The 14,378-nt window shown below is 43.1% G+C and overlaps 1 pseudogene; it reads right to left on the bottom strand.

The window, feature by feature from the left end:
* Window positions 1-8,482: 8,482 nt before the first annotated feature.
* Window positions 8,483-8,600, bottom strand: LOC126285500 (5S ribosomal RNA; annotated as a pseudogene).
* Between the last annotated feature and the right edge of the window lie 5,778 nt (window positions 8,601-14,378).

Raw genomic sequence — 14,378 nt, 5'->3', positions numbered from 1 at the left:
GCCCCTCTTCGATGCCGTGATGAACACCAAAGGGGTATCTGGAGACGCCCTGGATGGTGGTGGGATACGTAACTGACTTTCTCTCGCTATACGTTCTGACAAACTTGACTGACAGTCTGGGATGGCATTTCTTATCATAGCATGGTTGTCATTCGCGGCACCCTTTCAGCATATCGGTACGTCGACGATATACGACGCCTAATTTCGTTAGCCCTTGTGGTAAGCCATCATGAGCTCACATTTCAGCAAGATAATGACCACCCGCACAATCTTACCTTGGCCACCAACGTCGGAGGATCTCTCCCTAATTGACAACTTTTGGAGCATCATTGGAGGGGCGTTCCAACTAGTTTGGGGTTTTGATGGTCTACCACGCCAATTGGACAAAATTTGCTATGATGTCTCCCAGAAGAATATTCAGCAACTTGATGTTTTTTTGACTCAAACATGGACATACAGTGTTATTATTTTCAAACAATGGAAAATCCAGGAGAGAAGGAAAGTTGTTACTCACCATATAGGAGAGGTGCTGAGCCGCGATAGGCTCAATAAAAAGATTTACACAATAAGGATTTGAGTAGTGACTGGAAATCCTGTTGGATTGCTGGGATGGGGTCACTGATGCATGGTTTGTAGGTGGAAGTATCTGACAGCTGATGGAGTCCTTCTGCCACGTAATCCTTGCGGTTCAAAACTACGGTGGTGGAGCCTTTGTATGCAGGTAGGATTATAAGATCGGGATCAGTTTTTAGATGGTGGACTGCTGTTCTTTCTGCGGATGTAAGGTTAGTATGCATGTTAAGCGATTTGGGGAATAATGGTGAAGTAAGGTTCGAGGATAAGAAATTCTCGAAAGTTAACAGGGGGCGGTTTGGATGCAGTGGGGGTTGATCACGGTTGGATGGAGGAGTGAACTGAGCTAGGCAAGGTTCAATGTTGGTCTTTGGTTGAGTCTGATTGGCCATTGAACCTTGACTAAGTTCACTTCTCCATCCAACCGTGGTCCACCTGCACTGCCTCCAAACGACCCCCTGTTAACTTTCGAGAATTTCTTATCCTCGGACCTTACGTCATCATCATTCCCCAAATCCCTCAGCATAATACTAACCTTACATTCGCAGAAAGAACCGCAGTCCACCATCTAAAAACTTATCCCGATCTTATAATCCTACCAGCAGACAAAGGCTCCACCACCGTATTTTTGAACCGCAAGGATTACGTGGCAGAAGGACTCCATCAGCTGTCAGATACTTCCACCTACAAACCATGCCACAGTGATCCCATTCCAGCCATCCAACAGGATCTCCAGTCACTACTCAAATCCTTATTGTGTGAATCTATTTATTGCGCCTGTCTCGGTTCAACATCTCCGCTATATGATGAGTAGCAACTTTACTTCTCTCGTATTGTTACAGTGTTATTATTCTGATGCATTTGATAGCCTGTAACTGTTCAAAATGGTTCAAATAGCTCTGAGCACTATGGGACTCAACTTCTGAGGTCATCAGTCCCCTAGAACTTAGAACTACTTAAGGGGAGCCGGAGGCGGTCAAATCCAAAAAAATTCCATTTTTTTTGCTACCGAAAATTAATTGGAACATTCCTCTTTAATGTGAACTTGGAATTATTGTTCCACTCACCCTAGAAGTGGTGTTATTACCATTTTCCCCCACTCCTGCAGAGGAAATGGGCGGCCGCTGAATGCATCTAACACCCTCTCGTGACTTCCTGGCGAATTGCTTGGGATTTTCTCGGCCTGTTACGCATACAGCACCTTATGTTACACAAACAGCGAGTGTGCAAGGGTTGGCTACATTGTTTTCTGTGACAAATGAAGCGCTAAGAGCGCGGAACATCGTCTCTTTGCTGTTTACCGTTTCGAATTAGTTCAGTGTTGCGCCTGTTGTTGGTAGTGTTATACTTCTTGTGTAAAGTGTTGTTCTGGTTACGATGCCACGTTTTAGTAAACGTGTGTATAATAAGAGGAAGAATGTAGGGAAAAGAAAATTAACACTAATACCAAGTTGCAATACTACAATTACTGAAACGGTGCGTTCTTCTGCTAAACAACACATGGCCGGCCACAGCATTGTGACATCTTCTAGCAAGAAGCTGACTGGTGGAAGTGACAGATTTCGTAAATATGTTAGTGACAGTGATGATATTAACGAAGTACTGAATATTGGATTATTATCTTCTGTGCTGAAAGAAACTGTTCTGTGCAAAATGTGTTCAAGTGTAGGAGTGGGACTAGAGATAACAAAGCACTTTGGTTTAGCTTGTGAGATGAAGATAATTGTGCATGTTGCAAGTATCAAGTGACTTTCTACAATTCACATTCCTGTCTCTTTGGTAAAAATGGACGATCTAGAGTGTTTGATGTGAATGTTCGACTTGAATATGGTCTTCGATCCAATGGAAAAGGGTCTGCTGCTGGTAAACTGTTTTGTGGTATTATGAACTTGCCATCGCCTCCAAGCAAATTTGAGTACTACTATGAACTGGTAGAATCGTCTGTTGAAGATGTGGCTTTGAAAACCATGAAGGAAGCAATGGAGGAATCTGTAGAAATGAACGGTGGTTCTAGGGATTTGGTAGTGGCATTAGATGGTTCCTGGCAAAAGAGGGGTCATAAATCCCTGAATGGGGTTATAACTGCTACTTGTGGTGATAGTGCAAAAGTGATAGATATTGCAATATTATCAAAACATTGTTGGTGCAAAAATAAAACCAAAGGAGAGCACAGTGGACCCTGTGAGGCAAATTTTAGTGGATCAAGTGGAGCAATGGAAGTGGATGGAGTGAAACAAATTTTTCAACGTTCAGTTCCCAGATACAACGTTAGGTACAAATACAACCTTGTGGATGGTGACTCCAAAGGTTCCAAGACTATAGAGGAACTGAAACCATATGGAAATGAATTTGTAGTTGAAAAGTTGGAGTGCATTCGGCATGAGAAAAACCGTATGGGTGCACGGCTTCGAATGCTCAAACAAACTTTGGGTTCAAGTAAGCTCAGTGATGGAAAGACAATAGGAGGGAGGCAGGCTTACTGATGAGGTGATTGAACGTCTACAGAGATACTATGGGTATACTATAAGGAAAAATACTGGCAATGTTAGTGACATGCGAAAAGCAGTGTTAGCATTGTTCCTTCATACTGCCTCTTCCAATGAATACCCTCAGCACACCCGGTGCCCAAAAGATTCCTGGTGCAAATATAATGCAAAAAAGGACTATGATCACAAACATAGCTTTCCAGCAGCTGTGATAAATGCAATAAAACTAGTTTCTCATGACTTAGCACAGCCAGAATTGTTACACAAATGTCTACACGGAAAGACGCAGAATCCTAATGAGAGCGAAAACAATTTGATTTGGAATGTGATTCCTAAAACATTGTTTGTAAGCATAAAAACACTGCACTTTGGCATTTATTATCCAATAACAACCTACAACGAAGGGAACAGTGTGAAGTGTGAAGTTCTGAAGGCATTAGGATTTACGGCTGGGGTGAACACTGTACGAACACTAAGAAATATTGACAGAGAAAGGATAAGAGGAGCAGAAAGAAGAGAAAGGCAAATGAAGTATGATGGAACAACAGGTAAGAAAAGAAGACAGAAGAGGAAGCTTTTGGACGATGAAGAAGAAGACCCTGATAATCCATCCTATAGTGCAGAAATGTATTGAGAAACTTTGATAGCCATTTCCTGTAAAGTAGAATTTTTCGAATATAAGGAACATTTTCTCAAAATCCACTGAATCTAGATAAATGAAATTTTTATACAGCACTCCTAGTGGTCACACTTACATTGTAACACCCCCGTTTGGCAATGTGTTCAGTAGTTTCATTTCAGTTTAATTATGAAGCAATTATTTGTAAAAAAAATGTAAATAATTAGAAGGAAACTAGAAAAGATGCTCCAAAATCCCTCTGTCATAACTGCAATACTAAACCATTCTAAATGTAAAAAAAATTCAAATTTTTCTGTTTGGTAGTTTATTCATAAATGTTCCTCAAACTTAGTGATTTTAACATGGGCAGCATAGGCACCTCTGGCTCCCCTTAAACCTAGCTAACCTAAGGACATCACACGCATCCATTCCCGAGGCAGGATTCGAACCTGCAACCATAGCGGTCTCGCGGTTTCAGACTGTAGCGCTTAGAGCCGCTCGTCCACCAGCGGTCGGCCCTGTAACTGTCTTGTACTGGTTTCAGTGTACTATATGTGCACTGATTATATTTTAAATGTTTAGGATTGTAGATAGCTTTACAGTGTGTTAGTTTACTTTGATGCATTTGTTATACACTATTTGTATGACACTGGCATGTGTAAATCGTTATAGCATCAGGCATATCAAACTGTGATAATATGGGCCATACTTAATGAATTCTAACATCAGTATCGTTTCTCTTCCACTGCAGATTAATGTTCAACTTAACTGAGAACATTACTAGCTGATAACAAGTGCAAAGTGTGTTTTCTGTAAGTCATGTACTTTTTATAGTTTCCAGTAAACTTGTATCTTTTGTTTTAATGCTGGTATGCGTTAACTTTTGCATTGTTCATTGTTTTCCTTAATGGTACTAGGATAATCTAATCTCATAACAAATGACTAACAACAAAAAATTATAATGTATAGTTCACGCAATGGCCCGTTGAATTTCAGAGTATTATGGTGTTTTTCTCTTGTTATTAGGCAGGATACACCAACAGTCATATATCTTTGGAATGTGCGGAGTTTAGGGCCTGAGAACAAGGCTGCCACAAGCGAGTTTGTTGTTTACAAGAGATCACTGTTACACAAGGACAGTTGTAAATAGGATAGAACATTTTAAGAATTTAATTGAATACAGTAATTCTTCGCCGGCCGGAGTTCTACGCGCTACAGTCTGGAGCCGAGCGACCGCTACGGCCGCAGGTTAGAATCCTGCCTCGGGATTGGATGTGTGTAATGTTCTTAGGTTAGTTAGGTTTAATAAGTTCTAAGTTCTAGCCGACTGATGACCTCAGAAGTTAGGTCACCATTTTTTTCTGTAATTCTTCTGTATAAAGCTGAATACCTTCTTGTAAGTATTACCTTGTAGTAATATGTGACTCTGCATGCAATGTTTGTACGCCAGAAGAATAATGTTTTATAAAGCGTGCTGTATAGTAATTGCATATACAGGGTGTTACAAAAAGGTACGGCCAAACTTTCAGGAAACATTCCTCACACACATAGAAAGAAAATATGTTATGTGGATATGTGACCGGAAACGCTTACTTTCCATGTTAGAGCTCATTTTATTACTTCTCTTCAAATCACATTAATCGTGGAATCGAAACACACAGCAACAGAACGTACCAGCGTGACATCAAACACTTTGTTACTGGAAATTTTCAAAATTTCCTCCGTTAGCGACGATACATGCATTACCCTCCGTCGCATGGAATCCCTCATGCGCTGATGCAGCCCTGGAGAATGGCGTGTTGTATTACAGCCGTCCACAATACGAGCACGAAGAGTCTCCACATTTGGTACCGGGGTTGCGTAGACAAGAGCTTTCAAATGCCCCCATAGTTGAAAGTCAAGAGGGTTAAGGACAGGAGAGCGTGGGGGCCATGGAATTGGTCCGCCTCTACCAATCCATCGGTCACCGAATCTGTTGTTGAGAAGCGTACGAACACTTCAACTGAAATGTGCAGGAGCTTAATGATAGTACTGCAGAGCAGTGGGTCGCATGTCAACACAAGCACCGAAGTCAACATTGCCTTACTTCAATTGGGACAACTGGCGGTGAATCGAGGAAGTACAGTACATACTGACGAAACTAAAATGAGCTCTAACATGGAAATTAAGCGTTTCCGGACACATGTCGACATAACATCTTTTCTTTATTTGTGTGTGAGGAATGTTTCCTGAATGTTTGGCCGTACCTTTTTGTAACACTCTGTATACGTTATTTCGTCATTGTCTTTTGCTACAGATTCATGACTGAAATTGATCGTCTTTAATAAGAAAAATTACAGCTGTGTAGCCGGACGTTGTGGCCGAGCGGTTCTAGGCGCTTCAGTTTGGAACCACGCTGCTGCTGCGATCGCAGCTCGAATCTTGCCTCGGGTATGGATGTGTGTGATGTCCTTTGGTTAGTCAGGTTTAAGTAGTTCTAAGTCTAGGGGACTGATGACCTCAGATGTTAAGTCCCATAGTGCTTACAGCCATTTGAACCATTTTGAACAGCTGTGTATTATACCATGCAATTTCCAATCATGATGTTAAAAGCAATGCGCATAGGTACTTTAATACATGGGCTGTGCCAAAAATAACCGCATTAAAATTCCATGCATAAATAGAAATGAAGTGGTTTTGCTGAAAGCTAAGTTGCAGGGTGCTATTATTAGAGAATTTACAGGACTACGAGAAAAAATTTATACGCTCGGGAATGAAATAAAAAGTTTAATGTGCGGACCGAAAGGCGTAAAACATTCTGTGAATACATTCTTAAACGTGATGATTACGGAGAATATATATTAAAGAAGTTGATAAGTAGACTTGTTACAGTCGTGTAGTCAGCGTAAATTCCTTCCCTCTCCCTCGACAAGTGGTATTTTAGGCCCAATAAAATCTCATGTTTGTCGGTGGCCTTATGATGCCGTTACAAACACACACTACGTTAAAGCTCGCAATCTGCAGGTAATTGAATCTACGGGCTGAAGAAAGTTGTAGCAACGTGGCCGTAAGGGCGGATACTTTAGTACTTCAGTGTTTTACGTATTTTGAAAGAAGACACGGTAGTATTCCCAACAGAATTGTAAGAGATTGAGACGAGCCATGTAAGCATATATATCTTAGAGTATTTCTTTACGAAATAAAGCCGTGAGTGAAATTCTTCTCCATTATAGAGATGTATAAGAAGAAACTTCCCAGACTGGTCTTTATTTTCTACGTTGTAGGCGACCGATCGGTGAACTGACTCTCTATAACGTTCACACGATGTAGAAACAAACAAATACGCCGCAACGCGCTGCGCAAGTTAATTACTAATGACGTCACGACGTATTTCAAATATATTTATCATAAATATTTGATTAATATTAAATTATGGGCGTTTCATTAGAGCAACATCAATATCTCACTCTTCCTTCAACAGACAACGACTCACTTTTTATGATTTTACGAATTTTGTAACGTGGGCGTGGTGTTGCTCATAGCTCATCAATAAGGACTGTGTGAATAAAATGGCCTCTGAATAGTAAATGATACATTGGATTTCAATACTCAAAAGATACTCCTTATATTATGTTCCTAAGAGATGTGTAACTTTACATCACCTTACTAATGATTGCACGTCACAAACATGACCAAACGGTAGCTAAACTTTACTGAATGCCAAAACTGGCATCACTATTTATGATGTTAGTTATTCTCCCTTACTACGTCTGTGTCCAATAAATTCGTGAATGATATCTTGGAAGCCTTTTTATACAAATGAAAAATAAAATAAAATGATCATAATATGAGTACATTTACTTTCAAAGGAAAGTAATCTCTTCTGACTATAGAAGCGCACCTTCCAAATCTATTGTGAAAAATTGTTGCTACGTTATAGCATTTATGCATCAAAGTCTATTATATCAGCGACTGCTAGACTTGCAGCGGTGGATGAAAGGTGTTTACAGTTCGCTTTGAGCTTGGCTTCGGACTTAATTTAGCTCTGGAAAAGTGGAAATAAAAATTAGTTTCGCTCAGGAAACGGAGAAAGTTGACTGCTGCGTAGAAGTACAGTTAGTTTTCAGTGATTCAATTACTGTCCGTCAAGGGGCTAATCAGCCAGCCTTGCAGGTACAGGAAACTTGGCAGAGAAATTTCCCAGTGACTCGAGCGCAGCGGAATAATTTTCTTACATATTTGGATACTCGTAAAAACGACTGTGATTCGGTTATGGTAGCTATTTTTAAGCTTTGGTCTGTTATTTTGTTGCATCTGTTCAAGACAGCAGCTACCTTGCTTGCAGCCGTGGTCCTGAGTTCCACATAAAATTACCGTTATTAAAGATGCTCTCTTTAAGTAAATGAGGTCCAGAAGGTAATGTTATTACGCGATCTTATTGCCCTTCAGGTATAATTCGATGCAGACACTCTCTCTTCTCGTGACAGATACTCTTTGTCGTCTGAAATGATTCTCTGTCGTGATCTGAGCAAATATCTCACCACGGAATATAAGCTCGGATCCCGTAAGTATAATTTAGAATACGCCTAGTAGGCAAGACACTTTTCATGTTACATGCGCTCCGTCTTCAGGCCACAAGTTGCTTATCGGGACCATCCGACCGCCGTGTCATCCTCGGCTGAGGATGCGGATAGGAGGGGCGTGTAGTCAGCACACCGCTCTCCCGGTCGTTATGATGGTTCTCTTTGACCGGAGCCGCTACTATTCGGCCCAGTAGCTCCTCAATTGGCATCACGAGGCTGAGTGCTCCCCGAAAAATGGAAAATGGCAACAACACATGGAGACCCGGATGGTCACCCATCCAAGAGCCGGCCACGCCCGACAGCGCTTAACTTCGGTGATCTGACGGGAACCGGTGTATCCACTACGACAAGGCCGTTGCCTTCCATGTTATATGTTCAATTATATATCGTAGTTTTCTGAAATAGACGAAGGGGAAGAACTGGAAAGGAGTAGGTGGGAAATGACGACTCTCAGCCTCACGGAGCACTGCGGAATTGCAATGGCGAAAGCAGAAATTTTGTGCTGTACTGGGACTCGAACCTAGTAGGTCCGCCTATCCGAAACTATTGCCTTAAATGTTTCTACTACCCAGACAAGCCTCCGTCCGACCCAGAATCTCAACTTGCCACATGCTGCAACGCAGCTTCCCTCGTCCATTGTACCTCCAACTCAAAAAATTCTTCATTCCCGTAGGGGTCAGAAAGATTTTTATGCATCCGCTCCAAGACATATATCATGGAGCCGTTGTTCTCGATTATATTAATGTAACTGAGTTTCTGTGCGGATGCGCAAATATCGTTCGAACCCCTACTGGAATGAAGAATTTTTCGAGTGGGAGATACAATGGACAAGTTAAGAATATGGGTCAGATGGGAGGCGTGAATGGATGGCCGCGACGGACAATCTGCTTGCCGCCGCGGTGCGCCATGGTTGTCTTTTTTTTTTAATCCACTTCTGTATCAGTAGTGTGATTTTCGTGAAACCCATCAATGACACCGTGTGTCTTTCGCAGCAACAAAGAAGGACTTTGAACTTGAAAGTTCTGACGGACTTGTCGGTGCGGTAGCTGTAGATTGTGCGAGGCTTGGATTAAGAACTATCAGAGTATTCGAGCTACCGTTTGAGGTTCCGGCTGACATCGTGGTTGCCGCGCTACAGCCTATGGTAAGGAGATCAGTCATATAGCAGAAAAATGGTCCACCTTTACGACGTACCCGGTACTTAATGGGGTAGGACAAATACGGATAGAGCTAACAAAACATGTGCAATCTTATCTCATAGCTGAAGGCTGCAGAGCGACAGTCATTTGTGATGGTCAGCCGAAAACTCGCTCAGGTTGTGGACATGAAGGCCACAGATGCTCAACATGTCTCCAAATGAGAACTGTACAAGTACTGATTGATGAAGCTGCAGCAGCAAACACCTGTGGCGACATATTTATCTCTCATATTAGCCCCCCCCCCCCCCCCCCTTAAACATCGACCTAACTCAAGACCTGGACAATCTCACCAATGAGTCGACGACGGCAGATGGCTCGAGCATGGTGGCGGCGGCAATACATCCTACCGAGCAGCAGCAACCGCTACCTACAATAGAGAGATCGGAAGAGAAAACGGACATCGACAGTCGGATAGTGCCAAAGGGTGCCTTCGTCTCAGACGGCAATGGCGACAGAGACGCACTTCCACATTCAGATACGGAAACTTACACGCGTAAGCAACGGTCCCCGCAACGGCACAAGAAATAACGCTTAACCCCGTCGCACAACTGCTTAATACGTAGGAGATGCGATGGTGAAGAACGGGCGGAGGAAGAGGGCCAGCCCACAGAGGGTACTGAGACCTCACACGCAAAACACCAATGTCTCGACAATAGCATATGCCGAGAGCGACCAGAAGACATCACAGAAGTACCAGAAATCGCTGCCAATCCAAGCTAAGAGACAGGACTGGAACATAAGGCAGATGGCAACCTTTTCCCAAGAAAACTGGGATGATGATTGAAAAGGGGACCTACTGACAGTAGCAAAAGGCGACACGGGGGGGGGGGGGGGGGGGGGCGGCGGCGTCCCGCTAAAGTTAGAAATTTAACCACTGACTGCGGACAGGACGGAGTCGCGTAACGTGTCAGTACATCAGATGGCGTTAGCTCGCATGGGCGATAAAACATACGACAAAACGAAGACAAGCATACCGACCTGCCTCTATCTCTATCAGCACCATACAATCACAAATTGAGCAAAGCATCTTTGCTAAAAGATATACTACACGTGACAGACAACATCTTCCTACAATAAGTACACGTCGACGAATAACTTCTAATGTACTGGTATGGATCCTACGTATCACACGTCTCCAAAACTGGCAACGGCATAACGATGCCTCGGCGAGAAGACTTCACGGCATACTTACCGTCGGCGGGTGGATTAGCATGACGGTGCCGTACGTACGACTCATGAACATCTGCGTACCATCCTGTACAGTCAGAGACGATTGCGTTCCTGCTACTACACAGAGGAAATTCACGCTCTATCAAGGTTGGAACCATCGTTTTACCCTAGGCGGTGATTTTAATTGTGCACTTGCAGTGAAAACATCAATATCCTCGGAATATCCTGCGCCTAAAACTACGAATGTTAGTGCAGAAAGCGCTGCTAGTTGACAGCTACGAGCGTGTCCTGGGCCTCCGTCTTGAATACATGCATACGACGAGTCATTCCGCCACGCGGGGTAGCTGCGCGGTCTAGGGAGTCTTCTCATGGTCCGTGGGGCTCCCTCCGTCGGATGTTCGAGTCCTCCCTCGGGCATGGGTATATGTGTTGCCCATAGCGCAAGTTCGCTTAAGTTAGATTAAGTAGTGTGTGGACTTAGGGACCGATGATCTAAGTAGTTTGCTCCCATAAGACCTTACACAAATTTCGAGTCATTCCGCTAGTCGTCTCGACTGAATATTTGTTACACATAATCTTAAGGATGAGGCTCTCGAAGCTGAACGGTGGCCTGCAGCCTACACCGACCATTTGGCAGTAATAATGTATGTACAATCTCCCTCCGGTGGCAGCAGGTGTGGTGTAGCTGCAGTCCTTCGAAAACGACCGTCGTCCACCCGAGAGTCCCAGCTTGTCGAAACCCCTTTGTAGATTCTTCATTTGCATGGCCTTAATGTCCGTAGATGCTTTATATTTCTAGTGGGTATTTTCGTTCTGTCTTTGCAACTACAAAAATGCGCTATTCTTTTCACCAGACGCGTTTCGCTTTATTAAGCTAAAGCATCATCAGTGGACTGTAATTAAGTTATTTACATTTTATTTTGGATAGCGTCATTTTGTCTTGCAGGGTGTAGATTAGCCACTGTGGCACGCAAACAATTTAAAAACTTAGTCCTTCCGGTAGTGGTTCCACTCTTGGTTCGAAATCCAATGATTCTGCCATTTTGGACGTTACATAAATCGCATTACTACAACGACTGCCCTGTTTCGGCGTCCACAGCAGACGCTTTGCATATCCTCCACTGCTATGCTCGCGCTTGCTGTCTGTGAGTGTTTATGGCACGTTGGTTTCCAACACAGTTGGTGGGCACATAATGTGACTGGACCGTATATGTCTCAAATACAAAAAAGTTGTATAATTTGTATTTGAGTAGAATGGCTTTACAATTTCAAGATGCTGCCTCTATCAGCAAGTGTTCAATAAGCAAGCAGAGCATGGGTCAGGGTCTTCTGAACTTCGTATCTTGCTTGAGCGTCCAATGGACCGTACGTGTTTAAGTGTAGTTTCGGTGATAGAAATATTTCAGGATTTTTTCTTGTGTGTTACAGTTTGTGACCTGGAAAATATTTGAAAAATTAGTGCTGTCAGTGATTGAACTTTGCTGGTGACCTGATTTTTCTTCTTGCATATAAACTTGAATGATCTTTTTCAACATTAGGAATTTTATTCAGTTTTAGTGAGTCGGTGTTCTGTACAATGTCTTGCGTTACATTCGTCATTGCATGCGAATGCTCTGCTTCTTCTGCAACGTCCTTCACTGTATAAAAACTAACCACTTTGAGGCCATGATTCGAAGTGACTTGCGTTGGATCTGAATAAACTGATAGTGTAATGCTGTGGTTGGGCTACGTAATTTTTCAGAAGAATCCTTCCTCTTCTATCTCCTTCGTTCGATAACCTGTCCACTGATTTATATGCTTTTGTAAATTATTCACCGAGTGTCCATTAGGCAAACAATGTGAATAATCAAAAATGTGTGTTAAATCTTATGGGACTTAAATGCTAAGGTCATCACTCTCTAAGCTTACACACTACTTAAGCTAAATTATCGTCCGCCCCCCAGTTGCTGAGCGCGACGGAATGTCAGTCCTAAGGGCCCGGGTTCGATTCCCAGCTGCGTCGGAGATTTTGTCCGGTCAGGGACTGGGTATTGTGTTGTCCTCATGATTATCATTCCATCCTCACCGACGCGCAAGTCGCCGAAGTGGCGTCAAATCGAAAGACTTGCACCCCGCGAACGGTCTACCCGACGGGAGGCCCTAGTCACACGACATTTACATTTACCTAAATTACCGTGGGGACAAACACACACACCCATGCCGGAGGGAGGACTTGAACCTCCGCCGGGATCAGCCGCACAGTCCATGACTGCATCGCCTTAGAGCGCTCGGTGTGAATAATCGATGGAACTTTAAGGACTTAAGGCAAGAGTGCACAAACGAACCCCTAATAGAGATTTAAGATGGAGTACTCCTCTGGTGATTAACGTAGCAACAAACCGATTTCAACTGGCGATTAATTTCGGAAAGTTTATTAGTTACCATAAAACCACAGGAAGATTGCACCGTAATTGTTCTTATCTTTCCGTCACCGATCTAACAAGAGATAACCGTTGGTAGTGGTGAGTGGCAGGGGGGGGGGGGGGGGGGGCGGCGGAGGGGAGATCCTTCTGCAGTCATTCGCAAATGCCGGTTCTCTCAGTTTTCTCAATAGAGCTTCGTCTCCTTCCCTCCAGTGATTCCCATTTGAGTTGACAAAGCATTTCTGTAATACTCGAGTGTTGATCAAATGTGCTGATAACGAAACTAGCAGCACTAAATCACTTCTGTACCTTCTTTTAATACGACCTGTACGGTATCCAAAACTCGCGAACAGTACTCAAAAATACGCAGCACAATTGTTTTGTACGCGATCTCGTATTTAAACACTTCTCTAGAGTTTTCTCAAAAAACTGAAATTGACCAGTCGCTTTTCCTCCAGCCAAACTTACGAGCTCGTTCTTTACATGACGTTTTGTAACGTCAAGTCCATATACTTAATTGATGTGATTGTGTAAAGCATCACCCCACAAATGCTTTCGAACCTGAAATGCTTGTTACTCATCTGCATTAACTTACATTTTTTCGCGTTTTGCCATTCATGGCAGAAAGTAGAAATTCTAAGGCAGAACACACTGTCTGAACTACTAATACGCTTGCGCTTTCATTTTATAGGGAAACACAGGTAGGCGAAGTACGTGTGTAAGTTCCGCTTATCTGGCGACGCAAAACGCCTTATCGCGAGCAGTCACCTTACCATTTAGCTGCCCGTGCACGACTCACGGCCACACACAAACTTCCACATGGTGCCAGCCATGCGCCTACAAACTGCGCTCGTACATGCGTGCATCTCCAAAGGAACTTTGCATTGTAAATCAGAATAACACAGGCACTGAAATATATAAAAGCTGCGCCCAGCGAAATTTGCACCGACACAAAAATATGTGAAATTTGCGCCCAGTGTTTCCACAAACAACCAGCTCACTCAGTCACGACCTTACTGCACTCCTAGTGTCCTCGTTCACAGTCAGAAGAGCTCGAAAAAAAAAAAAAAACTCTTTGTCATTTACTGCTCGTGTTTGACACAGAAGAACCAATGAAGGAAAGAAACAGAAGGAAGGTTCAGAAGTATGATCGAAATGGAAGGTGAAAGGATGTCGGTGATAAGATTTGCTGATGTACTGTTATCCTCTGTCTATCAAACGGAGGAAGAATTAGAGGGTCTTTTGAGAGGACAAAAGGAGTTGAGGAAAAAAAACAGATAAAAAGAGAAGTATTAAAGAGGATCAAAAATGAGACTAGCGATAAACTCAGTGTTAAACCATGTGGTACACGAAATCAAGGAAATCTG

This window comes from Schistocerca gregaria, chromosome 8, assembly GCF_023897955.1.
Source record: "Schistocerca gregaria isolate iqSchGreg1 chromosome 8, iqSchGreg1.2, whole genome shotgun sequence".
NCBI lineage: Eukaryota > Metazoa > Arthropoda > Insecta > Orthoptera > Acrididae > Schistocerca > Schistocerca gregaria.
This window is presented reverse-complemented; position numbering and strand designations above follow the sequence as displayed.